The sequence below is a fragment of the Lolium rigidum genome, chromosome 5, assembly GCF_022539505.1.
Source record: "Lolium rigidum isolate FL_2022 chromosome 5, APGP_CSIRO_Lrig_0.1, whole genome shotgun sequence".
Classification (NCBI taxonomy): Eukaryota; Viridiplantae; Streptophyta; class Magnoliopsida; order Poales; family Poaceae; genus Lolium; species Lolium rigidum.
Window position 1 is genome coordinate 15,809,375 of NC_061512.1, and position 13,939 is coordinate 15,823,313.

Below are 13,939 nucleotides of genomic sequence, written 5' to 3' on the forward strand. Positions count from 1 at the left end.
AATTTCTAAACTAAACTTTCTCATTTTTTTTGCTCCTCATCCAAGAACACATCAAAGTGATCATCTTGTAGTTGACCAACCTTGCAAATTCATTTTCAAATTCTTATATTAAGCAACCAAAGTAGCAACATTGAATCAGATTCTAGATCATCTCACTTTTGATTTTTACCAAACCAACTCCACTTTGCAAACCACCACCACCCAGAGATGCCAAACATTAATTGAATCACACCTCTAAAATATTTTGTCCAAATTCAAATTTAAAGTTCATGCGGCCATTCTGTCGAGCACTTGGTGTGCATAAATTGGAAATGTGCATACACTCTAATGTCCAACAGGTATTAGCCTAAACCATCACCACTTTGGTCAACCACAGTGCTCTCTTGCATCCCCTGGACCAAGCCAAGCCATTTCACCAATGAGCATGCATGATCATGGCCAGTACATGACCATGCCGAGCCACTTATGGCACTCACCATGCCATCATCCTCTCCTCTCCCATCTAGCCTACCTCACCTTGTCCTTGAGCTTCCCCTCTCTCTTCTGAACCTGCTGATGCAAGCCCTTGGCCAAGGAGAAGCGTGCAACGGCCAGCACAGGACACACCCAGGTCAGCCCGTGACGCCAGAGCGTGCACGGACACGGCCCAGAGCGCGCCAGAGCGCCACGTCGCCCCATCACTGCTGACCTCCCCTCGCTCTCTCCTCTCGCACACGCACTCACCACGCCACCAGCTCCCTCCCAGACAAGCCCAAGTGGACCGGAGAGACCTGTTGCCGTCGCCACCGTCGAGGACTTCCGCCCCGGTACTGCCAGACCACGTCATGTTCCCCGTTGCGTCTGACCACCATTTTCTGTGCCATGAGCACCGTGATGATCGCCATGACATATAGAGCACCGATGCATCCTCGCCCACTCCTCTCCGCCGCTGTAGCACCGTCGCCATGAACGACCTGCCCATGTCGTGCCGCCCTCTCTCGCCCGCTATAAAAGGAGCACGCCCCGGCCTCCATTCTTCACACCATCTTGCTCCCCTCCTTCCTCTCGCTCTCCTCGACCACTTCCCCCTCCACATTGCCCCCGGAGCCGCCCCAATTTCACCGGAGTGCGCCACGGCAGTAGCAAGACGGAGGAGACGCTCCCGTCTACCTCCGCCGCTCCCACGACCCTTGTTCGCATCACCGTCGTCTTCCACGCCGATAGCCCGCCTCGCCGAGCCTCGCCGGAGCCCAGGGGAGCCTCCGACCCCCACTGCTGTCGCCAGTAGGGTTCGTGCTCGCCGTCGACGACGGCGAGCATCGACCGTTGGATTGTGTTCTAATCCTACGGTTCATATCCAGCGTACCGATTCGGTGTTTGAATTGACGCTGACAGTGGGACCCACTGTCAGGCTGCCCATGCGTGCGAGACGCGCAGCTGGGCCGGCCCTTTTCTTTTTCTCTCCCTGGCCCGTTTATCTTTCCCTCCAAGCCCCCGAATTTGAATTTGATTTAATTCATTTATCCTAAATTCAATACTGATGCCATGTTCCACATTAAATAAAAAATATCTACTGAGCCAAAAATTATGAAATGAATATTTCTTGAAAGTAGATGAAAATATCTATCCAACCCCACTGGTCCCAACCCTTGATTTATTATAGAACAATTGCAATAAAACTAACAAGGCAGTACCTTTGCCAAATTCGGAAATTTTTATAAAATCAACCCTAATGTATTTTGAGGTGATTCCACCTCTCATAATTCACATTTCAAATGATCTACATGAATATGTAAAAATATAGCATTAGTGTTTACCATGATCATGGGCTAGAGCAAAATAATGGCTATGTGGCTATTTCTAGCCCATTTAAATTAATTAAAAATAGTAGTGAAATATTATGAGAGGTAGCCTCTCATTTAAATCCCTTTTCCAAGTAAGTGAATGTGAGGTAATGACCTTGGTCTACCAAACCTCATATTTGATTACTTGAGAATATTAAATCTTTTTCAAAGTAGTATTAAAATTGTATGAGATGTAGTATCTCATTTAAATCATTTTCCCAAATGGATAAATATGAAGTGGTGACTTTGGTCAACATGATCTCATACTTTATTATTTGAGGATATTAAATCTTAGTAATATTCAATGAGAGGAAATTACTTTTCAAAAGAAATAAATGGAAACCCTAGTATTAATTCTTGTGATGATAATAGATCATCTTGTGTGAGCCATTATGGCTAAATAGTCTTCTTAAGTATTGTTTGGTGATTGTATCCTCGTATCCGTTTATAGACGCTAGTACCGAAGGCTACGAGGAGGAAGAGGTCTTCTACGAAGAAGAAGAAGAAGAGGAAAACTTTGATCACTATACCACCCAAGACAAGCTATCTTAATGCAAGCTATTCCTGATACAAGATATTACCATGAGCAAGCTATTACCAATGCAAGCTCTACTAATGCCAGCTACTAGTGCAAGATACCATGGCACTAGTATTTTTGTTTAAAGTTTTATTCTTCCAAGTCCAAGTTTTTATTTTGCAAGCCTTTACTTTGGTTACCAAGGCTTACTTGTTGTAGTTCATTTGTGTCTAAGTGTAGAGTACCACAAGAGCTTCAAACTTAGCCAAGAAAGCTAAACCTTAGTTAGCACCCCTCATGACTAGTTGCTAGCGCTAAAACTAAAATTGACTACTCTAGATGGGAACTTGTGAATCAAATGACTTTGAAAACCTTGGAATGATGAGTCATTCTATTGAGAGTTTTGAAGGTGAATATGACCTCTAAATGACTTTGTGAAGTTGATAAAAACTGATGGTTGGGTTCGGATGCGATACCATTCCAATTTTAAAGTACCCCCACAATACCTGAATCTAGGTAGGGCTTAACTGGAAACTTATGTATTTTAGTATGGGTTCCCTCTAAACAAGCGTCATAGGGGTTATGCTGAGGCTGCCTCCGTGAAAAGTGAAATAATGTGAAATGAGGTGAATATCCGACCTAAGCCCTTTGCAGTTCCCAGGATGGCGGTTTGCCATGGCTGGGAGGCCAAACTCATCGGGGGTGGTGCCTATACTAGGATATATAATTGAAAGGTTATAATTGGTAGTCCGCACACTGAGTGTGATAAATCAGGGCCAGTTACCCCTGACGGATTATTGCAAATATTGTGGCACAAGTGTACAACCTCTGCAAAGTGTAAAACTATTCGAATAGCCGCGTCCGCGGACATGGATGGTTGGATGGCCATACTGTTCCGTTGTCAGATGTTTTCTAAAAATGACTTGTGACTTGAAAGGTGAATTTGACTTGATCACAACAGAGTTGTGGGAATGACACTAATGTTCCCACATGAGTAAATTTAGACAACTAAAGAGTCTTTGACTAATAAGTGTTTCTGAAATAAAACTAGCTTTATGCAAATAAATCTAGAAGCTTGGAACCATGATTAGAGCTATTAGTACTTCTATTAGTGCTAGTTTGCGAGTACTTTAAAAGTACTCATGGCTTTGTCCCTGGCTATTCAAATGGCCAGACTATGAAGAGGAGCACCAGTACCAGGAGGATGGACAGCAGGACGCCTATGATAACTAGGACTACTTCCTGACGTCAAGCGTTGCCTGTGGAACAGATGGACCGCTACTACGTTTCTTTCGCTATGTGTTTGTATTTGATCTTTAGATCAACCCTTGTTGTAAGACTGGATCATGTGATCCCTTGTTATAAGACGATTATGGTTTGTAATGAATAATGTTCTGTGATATCAACTATTATGTCTCGCAAAAACAATAGTCCTGGGATTGCGATGTATGGCATAATAGGTATCTGGAATTAAAAATCCGGGTGTTGACAAGTTGGTATCAGAGCCATTGTTTGACCTTAGGAGGCCCTAGTTAGAATGGACGTCTGAAAAACTTAGTTTCAAAACACATGAAGTGAATATTTATGAAAACCTAGTCTCACTCTTATCCTTGAGATCTTTTCAAAAAGAGAAATCCATACTCTACTTTTCCTTATAATTCTACATAAAATTTGGCACACTTGATCACTTCACTAACTTACTCATCCTAATTGTTCATAGATGGAGTACAACTATGAGCTCTATCAGCTTGGCCACGGAGGAGACCTAATATTCGAGAAGGATTTGGAGCAATTAATTGAATATTTAGGACGTCCGTATCCCGAGTTCTTTGGAGTGCCACTCAATAATCAGTCGGGAAGACAACCTCAGTGGAAAGTTACTGCAGATCTAAGAGGAAAGCTAGGAGCCTCAATTTGGAAAACCATATGGTTTTCTGTGAAAGGGAACACTTGGAGGGATGGAATAGCCAAAGCCATGCAAGAAGCACTTGCCCGTCTGTGTGGACAGAATGTGAACAAGATCAAGAACACTCGCTTCTTTTACTACCCAAGACATGATCCCATGGGAAGACCAATAATCATGCCACCGCACCCGGAGATGAACCACTATGTTGCATACCTGGACTTCATGTTGTACAAGACCTGCAAGGAGTTGGACAACACTCGCGCCTTTCTCCAAGCACATTACCCATGAAGACGAAGAACCCACCATTCCGGATGAAGAGTAGTATCCCTAGATCACTTTAGTAGAACTTACACCTACGCACGAGAGCACTAGTGTGAGTTTGTATCTGTCCCCTTTGTATCGTAGAACGAGGAAATGGTTCTTAAAACCATTGGTGTGTTAGCTTGTAATGTTTGTTTGGAGTGAATGAAAAAGGTGTTGTTGGTTTTTACCACCTCAACACTACTCAAGTTTTGAAACTTTTTAAACTTTACCCAAACAAGCCATAGAAAAATCCCTCTTATCTTATGGTCTACCTCAATGTTCAGATGGCCCCTCCAACCCGCAGCAGCAACCAAGATGCAATGCTGCAGATTCTACAAATGTTGGTGGCAGATAGAGAAGCCGAAAGAGTTGAGCGGCAAGCCAACCTTGTCGTACTGCAGCAGCTAGCCCAGAACAAACAAGGACATGGACATCAGGATCATCCTGGATCGAAGTTGAAGAATTTCCAGAATACTAATCCTCCAATGTTTAGCAAGACTGAAGAGCCCTTAGATGCAGATGACTGGCTCCAATCAATGGAGAACAACCTGGAAGTTGCAGGAGTTGAAGCCGCTGAGAAGGTGTTGTTTGCCACCCACTATCTGTCAGGACCTGCCAGAGCCTGGTGGAACAGTGCCCGTGCAATGAATGCCGGACAGATGATGACTTGGGAAGACTTCAAGCTCAAGTTCAGCAGATAACATGTGCCACCGGGTTTGATCAAGAAGATGAGGGATGAGTTCAGGGAACTCAAGCAAGGAAGGATGTCCGTGGTGGAATACCGTGACAGATTCCTCACTCTTTCTAGTCATGATGCAAACGGGCCGGTCCGGTTTGACCCTAGTGTTGGACCTCTGAACCTGATTGAAAATTACAGGGCCAAGGTTCGGACCGATCCTCTCCTTCCAGGGTAAAGGTTACCCTGAGGTTTGCCCCTAGCATCACGTTGACGTACTGTGGCGGCTGAACTGCACTGCTGGTGGTGGAGATTGCCCAACGGTTTTAGTAGTGGACGCGCAGCAGCACTGCCGGACCAGCGGTGGAGGTTCTTCAGCTGTGCTGCCGGACCAGCGGCGCCGTCGGGGACGCGCAGCAGCACTGTGCCGCCGTCGGCGAGCAGCATGTCGTCCTCCGTCAGCGCGTGCCTGATGTACTCCCGCAGCACCACCATCCTTAGGGCCGCGCTCGAAAGTTGAAATAGCGGGCCATGCTGAGCTTACCGGAGGAGGGAGTTGAGGATTTGGGAACGCGAGCGCCACCGCCGGCTTCGGAGTGAGGAGCGGTTCTATCCTAGGTTCGTAAGGTTATGACCCTGTTGGACCCTATTTTTTTATGGGCCAAACCTATAACCTAATGGTAACAAAATGCAGGTGCGGGACGGAGGGCCAGTGGGCCGACCCGGACCAGTTGCAACTTGACTGTCTAGGTACGCCCCGGATGAGACCAACACCAATGAGAAGAAGAAAGAAAGATTCCTAAATGGACTGCATGATGAGATGAAGACAGTGTTAGTGAACATTCCGTTTGCTGACCTGGAAGCCCTAGTGGATTCTGCCATCCAGATGGAAGGAAAGCTCCACCAAGCCAACAACAACAACACTGCCCCAAGGACTGGAAGCAATGATGTACCCATTGCCCCAAAGGACAAGTCAACTGTGACCTGCTATGAATGCGGAGTTACTGGTCATTACTCCAATGAGTGCCCCAAGAAACTGGCGAAGACAGCCCCCAATACCGCTACACCTGCCCAGCAACAGCGCCGTGTCTCAATTGGAAGGAACCCGAACAACCGCAACGGCCGTCTCTATCGCATGAATGCAACAGAAGCCCAGGAAGCACCCAATACCATGCAGGGTATGTTTTCCTGTTAACCCATTTGCCCAATCTCTCTTGGGTTCCTAACTTTTCTTAAATCTCGGGACGAGATTTTGTTTAAAGGGGGAAGGTTTGAAACATCCCAAAATTTTCAAAGCAAAGAAGAAAATGAATTTCACTTTTCCAAATTTCGGAGCCAACAAAAACTTGAATTGCCTTACCTTATGTGCATAGTGTTCAAGCATGTATGATTGGATTTTTGCCATGATTGTTTGTTTGAAGTGTTGAACATATTTCTAAACCCTACCCCTTTTCACAATCAAAGAGAAACCAAGAAAAGAAAAGAAAATAAAAAGAGAAGAGAAGCACATATGGGCATATAGCCATATTTGCAAATCTTCACCTAGGCCATGATTACTTTGTTTGGAAGGTTTGAAAACATTAATAAACTCAAAATAATGACATTTTAATCAAAGAAATGCAAAACAAATCAAAATAAAAATCAAAACCAAGCCACATATGATAATGGTCATTTGTGACAATTATATCAGGGTACCTACTTTGAGCCCCTGTATTAAACAATTTCTAAACTAAACTTTCTCATTTTTTTTGCTCCTCATCCAAGAACACATCAAAGTGATCATCTTGTAGTTGACCAACCTTGCAAATTCATTTTCAAATTCTTATATTAAGCAACCAAAGTAGCAACATTGAATCAGATTCTAGATCATCTCACTTTTGATTTTTACCAAACCAACTCCACTTTGCAAACCACCACCACCGAGAGATGCCAAACATTAATTTAATCACACCCCTAAAATATTTTGTCCAAATTCAAATTTAAAGTTCATGCGGCCATTCTGTCGAGCACTTGGTGTGCATAAATTGGAAATGTGCATACACTCTAATGTCCAGCAGGTTTTAGCCTAAACCATCACCACTTTGGTCAACCACAGTGCTCTCTTGCATCCCCTGGACCAAGCCAAGCCATTTCACCAATGAGCATGCATGATCATGGCCAGTACATGACCATGCCGAGCCACTTATGGCACTCACCATGCCATCATCCTCTCCTCTCCCATCTAGCCTACCTCACCTTGTCCTTGAGCTTCCCCTCTCTCTCTTCTGAACCTGCTGATGCAAGCCCTTGGCCAAGGAGAAGTGTGCAACGGCCAGCACAGGACACGCCCAGGTCAGCCCGTGACTCTAGAGCGTGCACGAACACGACCCAGAGCGCGCCAGAGCGCCACGTCACCCCGTCACTGCTGACCTCCCCTCGCTCTCTCCTCTCGCACACACACTCACCACGCCACCAGCTCCCTCCCAGACAAGCCCAAGTGGACCGGGGAGACCTGTCGCCGTCGCCACCGTCGACGACTTCCGCCCCAGTACTGCCAGACCACGTCATGTTCCCCGTCGCGTCTGACCACCTTTTTCTGTGCCATGAGCACCGTGATGATCGCCATGACGTATAGAGCACCGCTGCGTCCTCGCCCACTCCTCTCCGCCGCTGTAGCACCGTCGCCATGATCGACCTGCCCATGCCGTGCCGCCCTCTCTCGGCCGCTATAAAAGGAGCATGCCCCGGCCTCCATTCTTCACACCATCTTGCTCCCCTCCTTCCTCTCGCTCCCTCGACCACTTCCCCCTCCACATTGCCCCCGGAGCCGGCCCAATTTCACTGGAGTTCGCCGCGGCAGTAGCCAGATGGAGGAGACGATCCCGTCTACCTCCGCCGCTCCCACGACCCTCGTTCGCCTCACCGTCGTCTTCCACGCCGATAGCCCGCCTCGCCGAAACCTAGGTGAGCCTCCGACCCCCACCGTCGTCGCCAGTAGGGTTCGTGCTCGCCGTCGACGACGACGAGCATCGACCGTTGGATTGTGTTCTAATCCTACAGTTCATATCCAGCGTACCGATTCGGTGTTTGAATAGACGCTGATAGTGGGACCCACTGTCAGGCTGCCCGTGCGTGCGAGATGCGCAGCTGGGCCGGCCCTTTCCTTTTTCTCTCCCTGGCCCGTTTAGCTTTCCCGCCAAGCCCCCGAATTTGAATTTGATTTAATTCATTTATCCTAAATTCAATACTGAAGCCATGTTCCAAATTAAATAAAAAATATATCTACTGGTCCAAAAATTATGAAATGAATATTTCTGGAAAGTAGATGAAAATATCTATCCAACCCCACTGGTCTCAACCCTTGATTTATTATAGAAGAATTGCAATAAAAATAACAAGGCAGTACCTTTGCCAAATTCAGACATTTTTATAAAATCAACCCTAATGTATTTTGAGGCGATTCCACCTCTCATAACTCACATTTCAAATGCTCTACATGAATATGTAAAAATATAGCATTAGTGTTTACCATGATCATGGGCTAGAGCAAAATAATGGCTATGTGGCTATTTCTAGCCCATTTAAATTAATTAAAAATAGTAGTGAAATATTATGAGAGGTAGCCTCTCATTTAAATCACTTTTCCAAGAAAGTGAATGTGAGGTAATGACCTTGGTCTACCAAACCTCATATTTTGATTACTTGAGAATATTAAATCTTTTTCAAAGTAGTATTTAAATTGTATGAGATGTAGTATCTCATTTAAATCATTTTCCCAAATGGATAAATATGAAGTGGTGACTTTGGTCAACATGATCTCATACTTTATTATTTGAGGATATTAAATCTTAGTAATATTCAATGAGAGGAAATTACTTTTCAAAAGAAATAAATGGAAACCCTAGTATTAATTCTTGTGATGATAATAGATCATCTTGTGTGAGCCATTATGGCTAAATAGTCTTCTTAAGTATTGTTTGGTGATTGTATCCTCGTATCCGTTTATATACGCTAGTATCGAAGGCTACGAGGAGGAAGAGGTCTTCTACGAAGAAGAAGAGGAAAACTTTGATCACTATACCACCCAAGGCAAGCTACCTTAATGCAAGCTATTCCTGATACAAGATATTACCATGAGCAAGCTATTACCAATGCAAGCTCTACTAATGCCAGCTACTAGTGCAAGATACCATGGCACTAGTATTTTTGTTTAAAGTTTTATTCTTCCAAGTCCAATTTTTTATTTTGCAAGCCTTTACTTTGGTTACCAAGGCTTACTTGATGTAGTTCATTTGTGTCTAAGTGTAGAGTACCACAAGAGCTTCAAACTTAGCCTAGAAAGCTAAACCTTAGTTAGCACCCCTCATGACTAGTTGCTAGCGCTAAAACTAAAATTGACTACTCTAGATGGGAACTTGTGAATCAAATGACTTTGAAAACCTTGGAATGATGAGTTATTCTATTGAGAGTTTTGAAGGTGAATATGACCTCTGAATGACTTTGTGAAGTTGATAAAAACTGATGGTTGGGTTCGGATGCGATACCATTCCAATTTTAAAGTACCCCCACAATACCTGAATCTGGGTAGGGCTTAACTGGAAACTTATGTATTTTAGTATGGGTTCCCTCTGAACAAGCGTCATAGGGGTTATGCCGAGGCTGCCTCCGTGAAAAGTGAAATAATTATAACGTGAAATGAGGTGAATGTCCGACCCAAGCCCTTTGCAGTTCCCAGGATGGCAGTTTTCCATGGCTGGGAGGCCAAACTCATCGGGGGAGGTGCCTGTACTAGGATATGTAATTGAAAGGTTATGATTGGTAGTCCGCACACTGAGTGTGATAAATCAGGGCCAGTTACCCCTGACGGATTATTGCAAATATTGTGGCACAAGTGTACAACCTCTGCAGAGTGTAAAACTATTCGAATACCCGCGTCCGCGGTCATGGACGGTTGGATGGCCATACTGTTCCGTTGTCAGATGTTTTCTAAAAATGACTTGTGACATGAAAGGTGAATTTGACTTGATCACAAGAGAGTTGTGGGAATGACACTAATGTTCCCACATGAGTAAATTTAGACAACTAAAGAGTCTTTGACCAATAAGTGTTTCTGAAATAAAAACTAGCTTTATGCAAATAAACCTAGAAGCTTAGAACCATGATTAGAGCTATTAGTACTTCTATTAGTGGTAGTTTGCGAGTACTTTAAAAGTACTCATGGCTTTGTCCCTGGCTATTCAAATGGCCAGACTATGAAGAGGAGTACCAGTACCAGGAGGATGGACAGCAGGACGTCTATGATAACTAGGACTACTTCCTGACGTCAAGCGTTGCCTGTGGAACAGATGGACCGCTACTACGTTTCTTCCGCTATGTGTTTGTATTTGATCTTTAGACCAACCCTTGTTGCAAGACTGGATCATGTGACCCCTTGTTATAAGACGATTATGGTTTGTAATGAATAATGTTCTGTGATATCAACTATTATGTCTCGCAAAAACAATAGTCCTGGGATTGCGATGTATGGCATAATAGGCATCTGGAATTAAAAATCCGGGTGTTGACACTCTTCCACCGTTGGAACATGATCAAGGCGGTGTGTAGCAAGTTCCATGGCTATTATGAGAAGATTAAGGGCCGGAAGGAGAGCGCCAAGACGATGGTGGATTGGGTATGATCTACGCCCATCTTGTTCATAATGCATTATAGTGTATCTATTTGATGATCCATCTTGTTCCATATCTTGTTTTGCATCATGTATTGTTAGATGCTCCAAGCCCTCGACATGTACAAGTTCAACCACGATGATAAAGACTTCCCCTTCATGCATTGCTTCAACAAGCTACAAGGTTGCAAGAAATAGGACGGCCTCCTCCACACTCTAATGAAGGACGGAGAGATGGGCCGGTCGATCCAGCCGGCGCCGCCATCGGTCGTCCGATTGGCAACAAGAAGGCCAAGGCCGAGAGGAATGCAGTGCCGGTATTGGCAGCCATGGACGCCTCCCTTGAGAAGATGATCAACTCATTCTCGGTGGAGAACAAGGAAGCGGCGGATAGGGCCGACGTCATGTGGAAGGCAATCCTCGACAAGCAAGACATGAAGATCGAGTTGGAGAGGGAGAAGGTGGAGGCGGCGAAGATGGAAGCTCACGCCGCTGCCATGAAGGCCACCAACAAAGCGACATAGCTTTCGTTGGCCAAGATGTCTCAAGAATCAAAGATCTTGTTGGCCGACATGGAGAAGATGGACTCATTGGCGCGGGCGTGGCACAAGATGTACCGCGAGCGCATCGGCCAAGAGGTGATGGTGGCGCGAGCTGCGTCGGCGTCTCCCCTGGCACCCTCCACGTTCATGTCTCCGTCGGCACGCTCCACATTCATGTCTCCATCGGCACCCTCCACGTTCAACTCTCCACCGGCACCATCGACGTTCATGCCTCCCCCAGTGACTGTGGATCCTGTTGCAGCGACGGAGCTGCCGCCAGGGCTCGCCGCCAATGAGGAAGTCGTCGAGGTTGAGCCGCCCTTGACCTCGTTCATCTGATCAGCTGGCTTGGAAGCCTTTTTTTTTGCGCCGGAGACGGCGATTTGGTGGCCGTATGTTGGCCTAAGCTGCATATTCAAAAACCTATTTGAATTTGGTGGCCGTGTGTTGGCTCAAACTTTAAATTCGTAAACTTATTTGAATTTTTATACTTTTATTTGAATTTTCAATTCAAATCATCTATTGGAGTTGTCGTATGGAACGCGTCGATGTGAGAGCAGCTCCACTAAATATCGGCGCACCTGACTATATGGGACACGCCGGTGGAGATACTCTTACTCTTGTGCCAAGCCACTGTCGTCACCTCACGTGACCTGCCTGCAGCACGACAAGTCAAGCAGCTTATCTTGCAGCCTACATCACTACTATGTGTGATAGGTAGACCACGTGAGTGACTATAGATGAAATATACGATGGCGGCTGGCCAGCTGGGTCAGGTTATCGGTCGAGTGATGTGATGTACTCCGTACAAATTTTGAGAAGGGATCTATATGGCCATAAGTGATCTTGTTTTTTAAAAACAATCAAAAAGTTTTTGGTTGAGATTTTGCACAATTGTGGTATGTATCAATCTTCACAATTATTTTACAAATGTTTGATTACTTGTAAAAATACCTTTAAACTCTTTTGAAATAGAGAGAGCACCGAAACTTGAGACCTAAATGCACCTTTCGATGAATTGTCAACTATACTAGATCATTAAAGCGCGCGTTGCCGCGCCCGTTCATATTCAAGGAAATAATAGATAGTATAAAAATGTATGGATCTTTCCATGTTATGTAAATAAACTGTAGAATGCACTTGAAGCATCATGATGTTGTAACCAAACTCTCAAATATATGGTTTGTGTATATTGTATGTAGGCATTAGGCATGCATAAGTGCACAATACATAACATTGTAAATTTTCTAATGCAGGAAAAAAGTAATTATTTGTAGATGAAGACGTCGCAAATCCAAGTTCTTCATGGGGCAATGTCTTTTGAGGTGTTCATGAGCAGTTTCTTTTGGCTAGATGGATTTTTCGGTCTGTTTCTGCACTGTGATTACAAATACAATGCACTCCCTCCGTTACGTAATAGAAGATGTTATTACTACAACCGTACATAGGCTTTAATAGTTTGTAATAACATTTTATATTGTGGGACAGAGGGAGTAAATTGTTAGCTAAACACATATACTAACTTAACCGGAGTGATGCCAAACAAAAGGTGGTAGCTACTGAACTTATTGTACCATTCTTCTTACCTTTTGATCCAACGTCTTCACCAACTTCTTGGACCTTTCAACCTGGCAGCAGTCTACCATCACACGAGAGAAGAGCACCATTACTATAGGAGACTATGGATAGCAAGTACATAACGACATAATTAGTTAACAGTATAACTTGCCTAGCTAGGAGCCTCTACAGCGTTTTAGAGTTCTAAACCGTCGGATACAGGGTACGGACGCACCAGATCATTCATTCATCCGTAGCACCAGATCATTCATTCATCCGTAGCGTTAACTGGGCCTCGTTTGCGACGTCGTTTCGCCCGAGCTGGCCGGGCCAACGTGAAAAGGGCCGCTACTCCATAAATTGTTTTCAGTGCTTTTTCATGAAGTGGGCCGCCGTGGGCTGCGAGGCGGGGCAGAGCAACAACGGGGCTTCTCCGTTTGGGAAGGCCGAGTGGCGGCGTGTGAAAGACAGGGTGGGGCTTCGCCGCCGATTCTTCCCTGCAGAAGGTGGCCGGCCCTTCCGTCTCATCACCTACCGGCAGTAATGGACGGCGGTTTCTGGCTGCCCCCCTTCTCTTCGTTAACTTATTTATTATTTATGCTCTGGATTGGCAGCTGGATTAACTCGAGGGAAAGATGCAGTGCTAGAGCAGAGGCTATGGGAGAATAGGAGACAATATGCGGCAGAACATGGGCAGATTGATTCATGGAGAGGTTGATTGTGAGAACATGGAACTGGGTCTGAGCCTCAGAGGCTCTGGGCAGCGCTCAAGGACTCGGGACCTTGGCCCATGGAGATCATCGGCAAGTTGGAGGAGGAGCACAAGGATGACCTCTCCTGGATCTACCTCCTTGATAGCCATGTACATACAGTAAGGATCAAATCAACTTGCTATTTCCCAGAAAGAAAAATTGATCCGCCATTGGAGGCTCTTGCAGACTGGGTTTGTAGCTGATTAATCAGTTTTTGTT